Source organism: Mus pahari, chromosome 5 (genome assembly GCF_900095145.1).
Source record: "Mus pahari chromosome 5, PAHARI_EIJ_v1.1, whole genome shotgun sequence".
Taxonomy (NCBI): domain Eukaryota; kingdom Metazoa; phylum Chordata; class Mammalia; order Rodentia; family Muridae; genus Mus; species Mus pahari.
The window spans coordinates 60696639-60710803 of NC_034594.1; the positions used below are offsets into that span (position 1 = coordinate 60696639).

Consider the following 14165-nt stretch of genomic DNA (forward strand, 5'->3'; position numbering starts at 1 on the left):
ACTCATAATTTTTGCCTTGCTAACAGGCCACACTTTAAATCATGAAAAGCCCTCAACGTACGCCAAAACAAAAAGCAGCATTTTGGAATTAGCCGAGGCCAACATGATTCTGCTCTCTGGAACCAGTGTACTCAAGTGAATTTGGTACTTGTGGTGCGTGAGAAACGACAATGGGAAATGGCTGCTGTTTGNCTTTTTAAATCAGATTTATTCGGTGGTGNCTGGACTTGGGGGTGGGTTCCAATCCACCATTGCCTGGCACATGTTAATTCCTAATAAAGGTCAAATACAATGTCAGACCTAAAGCCACAGAAGGAGGGTGTAAAACGTTCAACTCCAAAGAGAACAGTCATAGTTCAACAACATGGAACTTTACCTAGAGCTTAGCATATTAAATTAGTAGTAACGAAACACATTGGGAATTTAAAGTAGTTCCTTCCAACATATACATAAATAGCATCAGAGAAGCTTTCGAATATCACCTAACTGCACTATGGCTTTCTAGGTCAAATGAACCAATGACAAAATGGGTCTCCATTCTGAACACTGACCTTATCTCTACATCAAACCTATGCCCAATTTCAAGTGAGAGTTTTAAGTGTCCACATTTCTTAAGCCACACTGAAGGAAATCGCGTCAATTCTGGATGCTGTCTTCATCTTGGAACGTAAAACTCCAGCAGATTCAATACCGGCATCTCTCTTCTCTCAAACCCTTCACTCATCCTTTAATCCCGTCGAATTTCGAATTCTCAGTGTTTTTCGTTGAGGTACAGTAACAGCCAATTCAGTGGGCCTGTTTCTTCCTGATCACATTGGACTTGTGGTTGCCATTTGGGGTGGGTCTAGAAGATGGGGAAGTAGAGACGTTTCCTGGCCTGAGTCTCTAACAGTAGAGATGTAGAAGAGAGAGAGAGAGGGCCAGGAGGCCAGCTGTGGACTGCAGGGAGCTGCCACCCGCTCTGGTGGTAGCGTTACTTGGATTTGGGGAAGCAGAAATATTCTGGTTACNGNAAAACGGAGCAACAGATGTTGGGTTGCAGTAAATCTGCGAGGGTAGGAGNAGTGCCAGAAGCAGCAACCCCAGCCCTAGCCTGACCACCATCGCTCTGCCCATGTCCACTCCGTCGGCGCGGGGCGCGACTCTCCGGATGTTCGGTGCGTAGAGATCTGCTAGGCTTGCGCGGGCGCAGGCAAGGTGGGGCTTTTTTTTTTTTTTTTTTTTTTTTTGAGACAGGGTTTTTCTGTATAGCCCTGGCTGTCCTAGAACTCACTTTGTAGACCAGGCTGGCTTCGAACTCAGAAATATGCCAGCCTCTGCCTCCCAAGTGCTGGGGTTAAAGGCTTGCACCACCAGCGCCAGGCTAGTAATCAAAGCTTAAAAGTCCATTAATTGATTAATGGAAAAGCAAAATATTATACCATGCAATGACACATTATTTAGCTATAATAAGGAACTATACATGGATATGATATGTACTGCTACATAGATGAACCTTGAACTCACTGTGAGTGTCTGAAGCACATGGACAATGGGAGAATCCACAGAGAAAGAATATAGATCCGCAATTGTCAGGATTGGGAGCAAATGGAAAATTGAGGAGTACAGGGTTACTTTGGGGATGACAACAATGTTTTGAAATTAGAGAGTAGATGTGGTGTACGTCATGACTGCATCTGGGACTTCTCAATTACAAACTTTAAAAGAGTTAAAGTGGTGAGCTCTGCTTTTTGAATTTTATTTGTAAACAAGAGAAAATTTATTTTTAAACTTGACCTGAAGAACTACTTCCTTTGATCTAAAATCTCTTTGGCACAAAGACTGGAGATGTCTCAATTTTAAAAGTTTGTTTCTTCTGAGCCCCTGTCCTTATGGGAACTGGTAGGGAGAAGAAAACCAGTTGTGTCCAATATTGCAAGGTATTTTTAAATGTCTGCGTAAAAACTAGGCAGATGAATTCAACAGTGTCTTAACTATAGACCAGTTTTTCTGGTGAGTGGTGGGACCACCTTCTGTGATTCTTTTAAAACCAAGTATAGATAAATATAATTAAGGAGAACACACTGATTTTTTTTCTATTCCCAAACTGATCACTTTAAATAGCTTTGTCATTTGAAGTTACGTTCTAGAAACAAGTCTTAATAAAACGAACTACTGTTTTGGAAAGAAAATGTAAATTTCTTTGAATCACTTAAACTACTCAATACTGTAAACAAATAGAAAATTGTCCAAAATTATGGAAATTTGGAGAAAATGTGTATTCCAGTTAAAACTAATTGATGCAATTTACCTCCATACTCATGCAGGCATTCTGTGAAGAAGTTTTCACAGAGGAATGCTACTAAACTGCGGAAGAAGGATGCCTGAATATTGTCCTAACATCTGCATTTTGACTACTGTCCTAACAAACATCTGGAGTTTCTCAATAAACTTGGATGGATGATTTTTTGGAGACTTCAAAATAAAACTGAAATACCCAGTGTGTTACCACACCACCTCTGACAGCTAAAAATGTTGTAGAAATACTCATTGATGAAATTTATAATGTTCAGTGATTATTATGAAATAGTATTTATATAACATTCATCTCATATATACTCTACTGTTTGTGTGGGCAGCTGCACATGTGTGTGCATGTGAAGGTCATAGGTCAAACTCATGTTGTCCCTCAGATGCCATGTACCTGGCTCCTTGAGAAAGGGTGTAGGGTTCGCCTGGAGTTCACCAAGTAGCCTTGACTGACTGGTGACCCTGAGGGATCTCCGGGATGATCTGGAGATGGGATTGACCTAGTTTCATTTTTGCTGTTGTGACAAAATATCTTCACAAAATAACTTTAGGGTTTATTAAGCTTGTAATTCCAGATTATGATTCATCACTACAGAGAAGTTACAGAGACAGGACAACTGGTCACACCACATCCGCAGTCAAGAGCAAAGGGAGTGAGTGCATCCATTCTTCCTATGTGCTCTCTTGAAGCTTCTCCTTGTCTTACATGGTTCAGGATTCCCTGTGTAGGGAATGACACAGCCCACAGTGGACTGGATCTTCCTACATCAATTAATAATCAAGATAACCTTCCCCAGACATGTACACAGGACAACAAGAGCTAGACAATTCCTCAAAGGAAACCCTAGTATTTGGTGATCCTAAGTTGTTTCAAGTTGAAGGTTAAAACTAACTAACACAGAGAATATGTGCTTCTCTTGAAAAGTATAAGAAGAAATTTTTTTAAAAGGAGAGATGAGAATCTTGATCAAAGACAGAACTCCATACACGTCACAGCTGAGAATCTGCACATTGATTCTTTTTTATTTCCTGTAAAATGAGTTATATAAGTCAAAAGCAGTTTTTGGTTTCCCAGGACATAAGGGCCTCAGTGTGAAGACCTGTTCTAAGTGAGCTGCCAAAGGGAGAAAAAGGTGTTTATCAGAAACAGATCATGGGTGGGTATACACATATGTGTGCATCTCTGCAGTCCACAGACCAGGCACACAAAGATGTTCTGCCTTCATGGTGGTGATTCTGAAGGACCTTGACATCACTGTCTTCTTGACACTCTCAATAGCAATGTGCACATACTCTGTGCATGAGACATGACCATGTATGTTGTGTGCAATCTATGAGGAATTTCTCTTTTGCAATGGCCAGTATTAAGCAATTAAAATGTGTGCTTTGGTCCAGATTCCAAGTGCAGAAAAATGTACATATCTCTCACAACAACCACCCTCTAACTTAACATCTTTTATCAATGACTGACGTTATGGGGAATTAGAGAGACAGTATGTTTCTGTTTGCGTGTATCACTGCTAAAACAACTTGAATAGCTGAAGTGCTAGGACACTACAATATATGCAAACAACAACATTAGATGACCTTCTACGCGGGCAAATTCTGCCAAAGTTATGTGACTTCTAAAGGAAATGCTTTGCCACTCTTGACAGATAAAATGAACATTCTTCATGGTAGCATCAGGGTTCCATCTTCACCCTAGCATCGTGAGAGCATGGCCAAGTTTTCTATCATCTGATCCCACCACCTCAACTCCATGGAAAGAATCACAATGAGCCCTGGAGTCAAGTCAACCCACCTAAAAGGATGTCTCTACGATGGAGAGCTCAGACTCTGAACTTGGAACAGTACAAAGAAAAACTCTATGGAGAGCAGAAATAAGCTCACTGAGAAGAAGACATGGGAGAAGAAAGATGCCTCAAGAGATACCCAGTGGAAGAGTCCAGGTAAAGAGTAACCTTGAATTCAGAGGGAAACAAATATGCTAAGTGGCCCCCAAAAGCAATTGTCAGTGAGAGAGAGAAAAAAAAAATGTCAATCTGCTGACAGAACGGAAGCTGCCCCATTCCTTCCTGTGGTTTCTACGGTCAAGCGAATGGACCTGTGCAGACCAAGTGGCTGGGAACCCTCTCCTTCCTGTGGTTCATTCTCACAGAAAACTCACCTACCCTCCAGGAGAGGGAATGCATCTCAGCATTTCAATGTTTTTCCAAGCATCTGCTCACTGGAGACCTCTCTTAGGTCTCCAGGCTCTTTCCCCCAGCATACAAACAGAAGTCTTTTCTAGCATGTGTGACCAATAAATGCCACCTTGTTACCTTCTAAGTCCTTGTGGTTACTAACCATGCCTCATTTAATTTGAAATGAGAATTCTGGGTTTCCAGTTACCCCTGGGACGTCTCACACAACTCTGCTCAATGTTTTCCAAATGTTCTGATCTTGCTTGGGAACAAGATCCAAGATCTTCCAGATTTCCATGAGTCCCACCATGGGAAATTTGTTTTCTCTGCAATAGGCTCTTGTGTTGAAATACACCCTGCTGTGTTCTCATCAATGTGGGCTAGTGGCCAAGGTTTGGGACCAGATAAACAAGAGACTGAAACTTGGACTTTTCTATTCACGAAATGCTTATAGAAGTTTATGTCTTTTCCTCCCACTGGTGCCACTAAATCTGCTACTTCTGTTAAATGCCCAGGTTTTTGCTTTCTGTGAAAAGTTTTCCTACTTACGCAATGAGTACATGTGTTTTCAACACTACACTCTATCAGAAGGTTCTTTCCTCTGATAAATCATTCTGACTGTATAGACAACTCTCTTGTATATTTTTCTTTTTCCAATCTAGAATTTTCTATGCTTGAGATTTTATTTTAAAAGGAGGTATGAGGGACACTGAAGAGGTGGCTCAGTGGTTAAGAGCACTGAATGTTCTTCCAGAGGATTGGAGACCAACTTTGAAAAGACACATGATGACGCACATCCATCTGTAACTCTAGTACCAGAGAATCTAATACCCCTTCTGGCCACTGTGGGCACTGCATGGACATGGTGCACAGACATACGTTCAAGCAAATGCTCATGCACATAAATCTTTTTTTTTTTAATTAATAAAAGGCTCTCTGAGGTTAGGAAACTGGTTCCAGTTATGTGTAAGGTAGCCTTATATACCCCAGCCCACTGGAGAACTTCCCTGTTAAGTATTAAGCTGAACAGGACTGGGTTTTATGTCCTTCATTTGCCAGAGTACTTACCTAGCATGTATAAAGCCCTGAGTTCAGTCCTCAGCATGGCATAAGTAGGCTGAGATATGGATTTCTGTGATCCCAAAACTTTGTATGTGGAGGCAGGAGGACCAAAAGATCAAGGTCCAACTTGATGGCATGATGATTTCAAAGCCAATATGGGATACATAAAACCCTGTAAGATAGATAGATAGATGGATAGATGGATAGATAGATAGATAGATAGAAGATATAGATATAGTATCAAAAGGTAGATAAATGGATAGATAGATAGATAGATAGATAGATAGATAGATAGATAGATAGATAGATAGATGATAGGTGTATCATCTATAGGTGTATGGATGTATATATGGATGGATAGAGTTAACTATTTTCCAATATACAAGCTAATTACTTTTTCCAATTTTGATTAAAAAATAAATAACATGGCTGACAAGATGGTCCAGTGGCTACTGACATTTACTACCAAGTCTAATGGCCTGAGTTCAATCTGAGAACCACTGTGTTGGAAGGAGAGAACTGAATCCCCAAAACGGATCTCCATAGGCATGCAAAGGCACCTCTGTACACACACACACACACACACACACACACACGCACACGCACACGCACACGCACACGCACACGCACACGCACCACATGCACACATACACACACAGACACACATGCACACACATTAAATAAAATGTAAAAAAATTTTTAGATTCTGATTGGTTTTCACTGATACATTTGAAAACTTGAAAGTAGTGCACATTAATGAGAAACTATGTGGTACACACACACACACACTGTGTGATTTTTTTAAACTGAGGAAAACTCAATTTCCTCCAACCTGTTCTCATATACCATTTCTTTACGTTGAAGATGTACAAAGTGCATTGTTGTAACATTTCTAAACATACAGGGTATGACTCTCTCCTGTCACTCAGAACTTCTCACTCTTGTCTCATAGGACCTATCCCCCACTGGCCAGCCACTTTGCATCATCCCATTCTCTCAACTTTCCCAACCCTCACCTTTTGCCTGGAACATCTACGAAATGCATTTCTTCCGAATTCCATACATGAGTGAGGTAGATCAAGGTATGAGTGTTTCTGTCTGGCTTATTTTGCTTAATATAATGAGCTGCATCTAGTCCTGTTGATTTCATTTACTTAAGCTGATTCTACTCCTAGAACACAACACCACACACACACACACACACACACACACACACACACACACAGGCACATACCAGGTTTGTTTGAGTTCTTTAGCAAAAGAACCAGTTGACCTCATTCCACACAAGATTTTTCATTTGGGTCATGCATCTGTGTGGTCCAAAGACCCTCGGAATGTGGCTGCAGCTCCATGGTCTCTGAGAGGGGAAAACTTGACAAGTCCTCAAGTACATTCTTAAGAACTACTCTGCATTCCTGCTGGAACAGAATGCCCCTGGCCTAGAGCCAGCCCACCCCACCTCTCCTACCCTGTAGACCTGGTTGGACTGTGTGAATGCTGCAGTCCTCAGATGACACTGGAATTTAGGTCTGGCAAGCCAGAGCCCAGTGTGCCCTATCTCAGCTCACCCACTCTTCTGGCAACCCGGACTTCTAGTATCACTTCCTTTGTGAGGTCTCCTCCCAATATCAACAGAAAACTTGACAGTAACCACAATAGTGTCACATCTTAGAACAACATGATACATGTTATAAAAATGCAGGGCTAACCTTCAAATCACACTGGCCTCCGACCTCCAAGTTCAGGGTGGCATCTTAGTTCCTAATGCTCTCAGATGTGTTGCTGAAAATGCTACACTCCAGCTCTCCCTTCGTCTATGAGTTTTCTCCCTGGCTATGGCAGCTCATTTATCTCAGCCCCCTTGGACCTTTTAGGCTTCTGAGCTCTGCCTTTGGAATGAGCCTCTGGCAATAACATCAGCTGATTCCTTGGGCAGGGCCATCCCTCTGGGCCGTGGAAAGCTGACTTCCCAAGTGGAAAGCCTCCATGGTTCCTAGGTAGTGAAAGTTTGCTTCCCGGCAGGCCAGCCGACTGTGCACTCAACTAGTCAGGGGATGAGAGCTGTAAAGGCTGGGGTTGAGACAGTCATTACTATCACACGGTCAATGTGTTATGTCATTAAAATGTTCATCAGTGTAGCCTTATGCAACTCTGTACTTCCTTTGAGTTCAGGATTTCTCAGTATGGAAAATTAATGTCTAAGGAGCCAAAATGAGTCTGAATGACTGTATAGTACCTGGCTCAGTAACTGTTCCTTTATACCCTTCCTTCTTTAACCCTTTACTAATTAGTAATAAAGACCAACACACACACACACACACACACACACACACACACACACACACTACCATGAGCACCACAAAACAAAAACAAAAACAACTCCTAACATGTTGGTTATACAAATAGAATGTGGGGCCAGAATAAGAGAGTTATTTGATTTAAAGGAGAAGGAAGAAGGAAGACCTGGGGATACCTTTGCTTTTAGGTGGAGAATGGGGAGTTGGGGAGCTGGTTGGTTAGTTAGACAATTGGTCAGTTAGTTGGTTAGTTAGTTGGTGATATTGTTTTGATACACAAGTTGATCTCAAACTCCTGAGATCATGTGATCCTCCTGCCTCTGCTGCCTTCAGAGTTGGGTCTATATGTCTGTGCTGTGGGTGGAGGGTAGGAACCTTTCAAACATCAAGGAAAGATAATCAGCAGAGATGTGACTCCAGTGAGTATGGAAGAGGAAAGCGTACTGTGGGGTAGTTCTAGGTTGGATTACAGAGTTACCTCATGCTGAAATATTATAGAAATGGCTCACTCTGGAAATACAACGAGAAGACTTGGTAAGGGTCAGGGGACCACTCTCATGGCCGTCATCTCTTACCACTTTCTTCCTCTTCTCCCTTCTTTCCCTTCACCTTCCCTCCCCCTCTTCCATTTCCCCATCATCATCACTCCCACCCATCCCACTATTCAAAATAACAATTATCAGCGCTGACCAAGGCTAAGCATACAGTAAGTGCTGGGCCACATGCTCTGTGCAGACTTCATATCGTTCATGAGAACTCCTCAGTGAGTTTCGGGGAGTTGATCTCTGGGAAGAAAGACTCCAGGAGCACAGAAAATCAATTATAAATGGAGTGGTTCAGGGTCACAAGGATGTTCTGTTCTCTCTGTATCTCAGAAAGCCAGGATCCTCCTCTACAGACTGTTGTGCTTGGAAGCCTGGAAATCTGCATGTTCTAGAGGTCAAAGGGCTCTCTCTCTCTCTCTCTAAACAAGACAGAGGGGAGGTCTATATTTAAGTGTTTAAGCAAAGAGAAAGACTTCATAAAAAGTATCCAAATGAACTCTAAGGTTAGGCAGAAGTGCTGAGGTGGGCAGAGAGTGCATCTGGAAGAGAGTAAGAAAGCTTTTATCTTGGAGAAGAGTAACCGGGCTTGTATGAGGTCTTTTCCTAAGAACTCCACTATGGCCTTTCCCATGGCTACATCCTGTCTTCTGCCTGGCCTCTAAGTTATCCTGGCTTCCTGAGCGAGTTGATCCCTAGGGATCTGCAATCTCCTTACCATGTCTCTTCTTAAGGACAAGACCTGGAACAGGACTCCACATTGTACCTTTGTGCCACTCAGGAATGTAACAAGAGATGATTCAAGGGCATGCTTCAAACCTGGGCTTCAGGGATAAAGATTGCTCATTGGGTAAATGAAATGAGCTGGCCCCTAAGCCTGATGATCTGAGCTTAATCTCTTGAACCCACAGAGTGGAAGGAGAGAACACTTGGGAACTTGTTCTTGACCTCCAGACAGGCACTGAGGCATATCCCCTCCCCAATAAATAAGTATAAACAACAACAGCAAAATAAAATGGCTTCAGAGTCATGGACTTCCCACAGTTCACTGTGCATCTCAGCATCACATTCAGTATGGACCACACACAGATGCCATCTCTGAGCAGAGTTAAGGGGATGCTCTATGTATGCACAAGGTTACCAGTGGACAACATGGCCAAAATAGTTAGCAGGAGAGATGGCTCAGTGGTTAAGAGCACAGACTGCTCTTCCAAAGGTCCTGAGTTCAAATCCCAGCAACCTCATGGTGGCTCACAACCATCTGTAATGGGATCCAACGCCCTCTTCTGGTGTGCCTGAAGACAGCTACAGTGCACCTACATAATAATAAATAAATCTTTAAAAAATAATTAGCAGCTGAAGATATCATCAGAAAAGAGTTCCATGATTATAATTAAAGTAAGCTTGCTCTTTTATTACGAACTTTGGAAATAAAGAACCTAGGGGGGAAAAGTCAATAAAGCTGGAAATAAGTCTATATCACACATTTACAATAAAAATAAATAAGAACAAAATATTAAATCTAGTTTATATATAATAAGAATGAAAAATAATTTGTAAGTTAAGATCATTTAATATAATAGGTCATGAAAATATGAGGTAACTTTCTATAAATTAGGTTGGCATTAATGATGTATTTATTTCTGGTATCATCTGCATATACTTTCAATGCTATGCAAATATCTATGGTTATTAACTCAAAAGTATTTACCTGGCTCTTGTTTGCACTAACTCATGCTATACTTGACAGAGGAGAAAAATGAACTGAAGTAACTATACATTACTGTTTGTCTATCTTCTATGGTTAATATTTTATAATATTTTATATGCATGGGGTGCATGTGTGAGTGTGCATGTGTTGCAAGTTTGAATGTGTGTAGGTACATCTGCAGGCCCAAGGTTGGTATCTGATCTCAACTGTCTCTACCCTACATACGGGAGCAGCATCCCTGGCCAATCCAGAGCCTGCCATTTTGGTGAGGTTGTGGCTAGCCTGCTTGCTCCAAGGATTCTGTATAAGACATTTGCTCCCTTCTGGAAGCGCAAGTGGACCACCACATCCATTGGCTTTTAAGTAGGCTCTAGGGCATCCAAATTCCACTCCCGGGCTTCCACGGCAAGCATTCTAACCAGCTGAGCCATCTCCCAGGCCCTGAGTGCAATTTTAAGTGGCAGTTTTGAAAACAGCATCAAAGGTTGATTTCACAAGGCTTCTAGGAAGCCAGCTCAAAGGCATCTATCATCTATGGATAATAAATGCGGATACCAGTGCAGGAGCTGTGCACATGGAACAGCAACAGAGGAATCGGGAGCAGGAAGTAGCACAATCTGGTTGTGACTCTGAAGCTGTAAAGCCACCTGAAAGTGATGAGAAGAGGATGCTCTCAGGGTGGGGGTGGGTAGCATGACTAAGAGGAGAGTTGGAGAACTCAGAGAAGGCTCCATGGGCAACCCAATGCTGCACATCTCATCAAAAGCAGAAGCACATATGCCATGTGTGTAGTGTAGTGGAGGCTATAGACACATTCATGGACTTTGGGAGACATACGCCTGAGGGTGATTGCTATGTCACAAAGGGGAGAGGGCAGAACCCCCAAAAGGCCTCTTCCCTAATGGGGCTTACATTGAAGATTGGTAAAATGGACACACATATTTAAACACCAGGACTAGAGATATCATTTAGTAAGAAAAAAAAAAACTTTCTGACAAGCATGAGGACCTGAGTTCAAATCCCTCACATGGATGGAAAAGCCAGATTGGACATATATACACCTGCAACCCCAACAGAGATCACCAGAGATTAGAAACAGAATTGCTGAGGCTCACTAGCCTCCAGCCTGACTCCAGATTCAGTGAGAGGCCCTGTCTTAAGGGAACAAGGCTACACAGGATAGAGCAGGATACCTGTCATCTTCCTCTTGTATCAGAATATAGACATGCGCACCTGCACACATGTGCACGTGCATGTGCTCTCTCACGGGTGAAATATTTACACAGATGAAACGAACCTTTTAAAAAATTTTAAAAAAGAAAACAGAAGAGACATGGTATTAATTAAAATTTTAAAGGCAGATTAAATAATTATATAGAGTTGTCAAGGGCATTGACAATTGTATTCAAAACCTCCATCTAGTATCAACTGTTAAAAAAATATCTTGTACAAAAAGAACCATTTTTTCTTTCCTTTTTTTTTTTGTCTTAGTCAGTGTTTGTGTTCCTGCACAAAACACCATAACCAAGAAGCAAGTTGGGGAGGAAAGGGTTTATTGAGCTCACACTTCCACATTGCTGTTCATCACCAAATAAGTCAAGACAGGAACTCACACAGGGCAGGGACTTAGAGGCAGGAGCTGATGCAGAGGCCATGGAGGGTTGTTGCTTACTGGCTTGCTCAGCTTGCTTTCTTATAGAACCCAGGACTATAAGCCCAGGGATGGTACCACCCACAATGGGCTATATGCACCCCCTCCCCCTGCCTTGATCACTAATTAAGAAAATGTCTTCAGCTGGATCTCATGGAGGCATTTCCTCAAGGGAGGCTCCTTTCTCTGTGACAACTCCAGCTGGTGCCAAGTTGACACACAAAACCAGCCAGTACACTTTTGTTTTTCATATTTAAGGAGTAAACTATGATACACTAGTTCTCTTGGTTTTGATTCTGTTTTTAATTCATGAGTGCTAGTTGAGCCCTGGTTAATTCCAACCATAGGTGAGCAGAGTGCCAGTGTAGTGAAGTGTATGTGAGGAATGGATGCTTAAGTCTGGCTTCCAAACAAGCCACTTCTTCATGTTTCATTTGCAAGTGAATCTGCTAGAGAGCTTGGATCTTGGACCATGACAAGCTGATTCGATAGCCTGGCTGGCTGCTGAGCTTGCAGATCGTAACAGCTCCCGGGTGTGCCAACACTGCTGGTGTTAGGAAGGCCAAGGCAGGGTTCTGGGTGCTTTGAAAGTGTGCTAACCTGGTGGTAATACGGGGCTTTGCTCGGTTCCTGTCTTCACATTGAACTCAGAAGAGCATCCCTGCACCATGTCACCACTGAGCCACCATCTCTCACCGTGCCCATCTCTTTTCCCATATGCAACTCCAGTCAGAATGCAGCACATGGTGCTTAAATGAACATCTTGTACAAAAGACTCCTAAGGGATTATCAGAGTCCTACAACTCCCTGAAGCTGGTACCGAGGTTAGACCAATGTTATAGAGAATGAGAGTTCACCCCGGAGAAGTTAATCCACACCAGTATGGACAACAGGATTCAGAACGGAGGGGCAATTCAGATGCCAGGCTCCTGAGCATCTGTTTCCTCCTTCCTGTGTGCAGCATCCCATTTTCTTCTGCCTCTGCATCAGAAATGTAATGCAGGTGACTGCTCTTCCCCTCCAATGCTCATAATCTCAGTCTGTTCTTCCATCAAAGCTCCAGGGCTCTGCGCTGAGGATATAGCTCAGTGAGTAAATGCCTGCTGTGGAGGTGAGGACCTGAGTTGCCATCCCAGGATGCATGAAGAACCAGATGTGTGTAACAGTCAGCCCAGCACTCCTAAAGCAAGACAGGAGGTGTAGGCTAAAGAATTCCTGGAAGCTTACATGTCAGGGGAGCAACGAGCCCAAGCAGGGTGGAAACAGAAGACCACCACTATCACACACACACACACACACACACACACACACACCACACTCTCAGGGTGGAAACAGAAGACCACCACTATCACACACACACACACACACACACACACACCACTCTGTGACTCTTGCTCACCCACATAAGGATAAGCACACACATGAACATGTACACACAAAGACATCATACATAGAAAGGAGAGGAAGAAACTATCGGGTCTTGAGAAAATCCATTTAAAATTTAAATTTTCTATCATCCTGCAAAGGGGAGAAACATCTGATATCAAGTCTGAGATCTTGATTTTTCTTTTCAAGAAGCAGTATCAATTTATAAAAGACAGTCACGTGCCTCTCAGGTCTCTTGGGCATCAGAGTAATGGCATCCTACACCACAAGGATGACAGAACTTCCCCCAAGAACTTTCCTAAAGCCACTATGTGGCAGATTACATTTATGATCTGGGCACAAACTCCACAATGTCCCTAAATCTTAATAAAGATTTTAATTAATGTCTTCTTGTTATTTTACTAAAGAGACCCTAATTCAGTACAGCTAACCAAAATGACTGTAATGGGAGTGTAATGTATAAGAGAGAAGAAATAAAATAAAACAAAACAAAATAAAATAAAATAGTGACCACAAAGCACGTTTGCACAAAGAATTTGCAAGAGACTCTACCATGCACCATTAAGTTTGTCCTCTAGATGTCTGTTTGGAATTCATTGGGCACTGGAACTTTTAGATATTCCTCTGGAGACTCTAATGAACAGCCATGGTTGTATGCCATGGAAGATGCTCCTTTCACTCTACAATCTGAAGGGCTGGGGGAAGGAGAGGGAACTCAGATGGCCAGAGAACTTGGATAAGAAAACGGAGACAAGTAAATGTTTGGTGCTTCTTCATGGAAGCTGGGCCCTTCCTTCAGTGATGAGCGTCAGCTAACAGGCCATCGAAGTGCTGGTGGCTGAGTTTGCACCCACTAATACCTTCATGACATTCGGATGGTTATCATAAGACCTTGTTCTCCGTTACCACTGTGATGATATTATGGTTGTTTAATGGGAGCCTTAGAGAGTTAGCAAAGCCATGTGATTTTAATCCTCCGTGCCTGTTACTACCTCTCTTCTTTAGGACTGTGATGATAGTATCTCAGCAAAACTGTGATTTTAC

The 14165-nt window shown here is 42.5% G+C and overlaps 1 protein-coding gene and 1 pseudogene across 1 annotated transcript in view; both read right to left on the reverse strand.

The window, feature by feature from the left end:
- The window catches only part of LOC110321617 (collagen alpha-4(IV) chain), a 121830-nt gene that overhangs the window by 106772 nt on the left and 893 nt on the right, over nt 1–14165 (reverse strand). The window lies entirely within an intron of this gene.
- LOC115064017 lies at nt 10–1138 on the reverse strand (annotated as a pseudogene).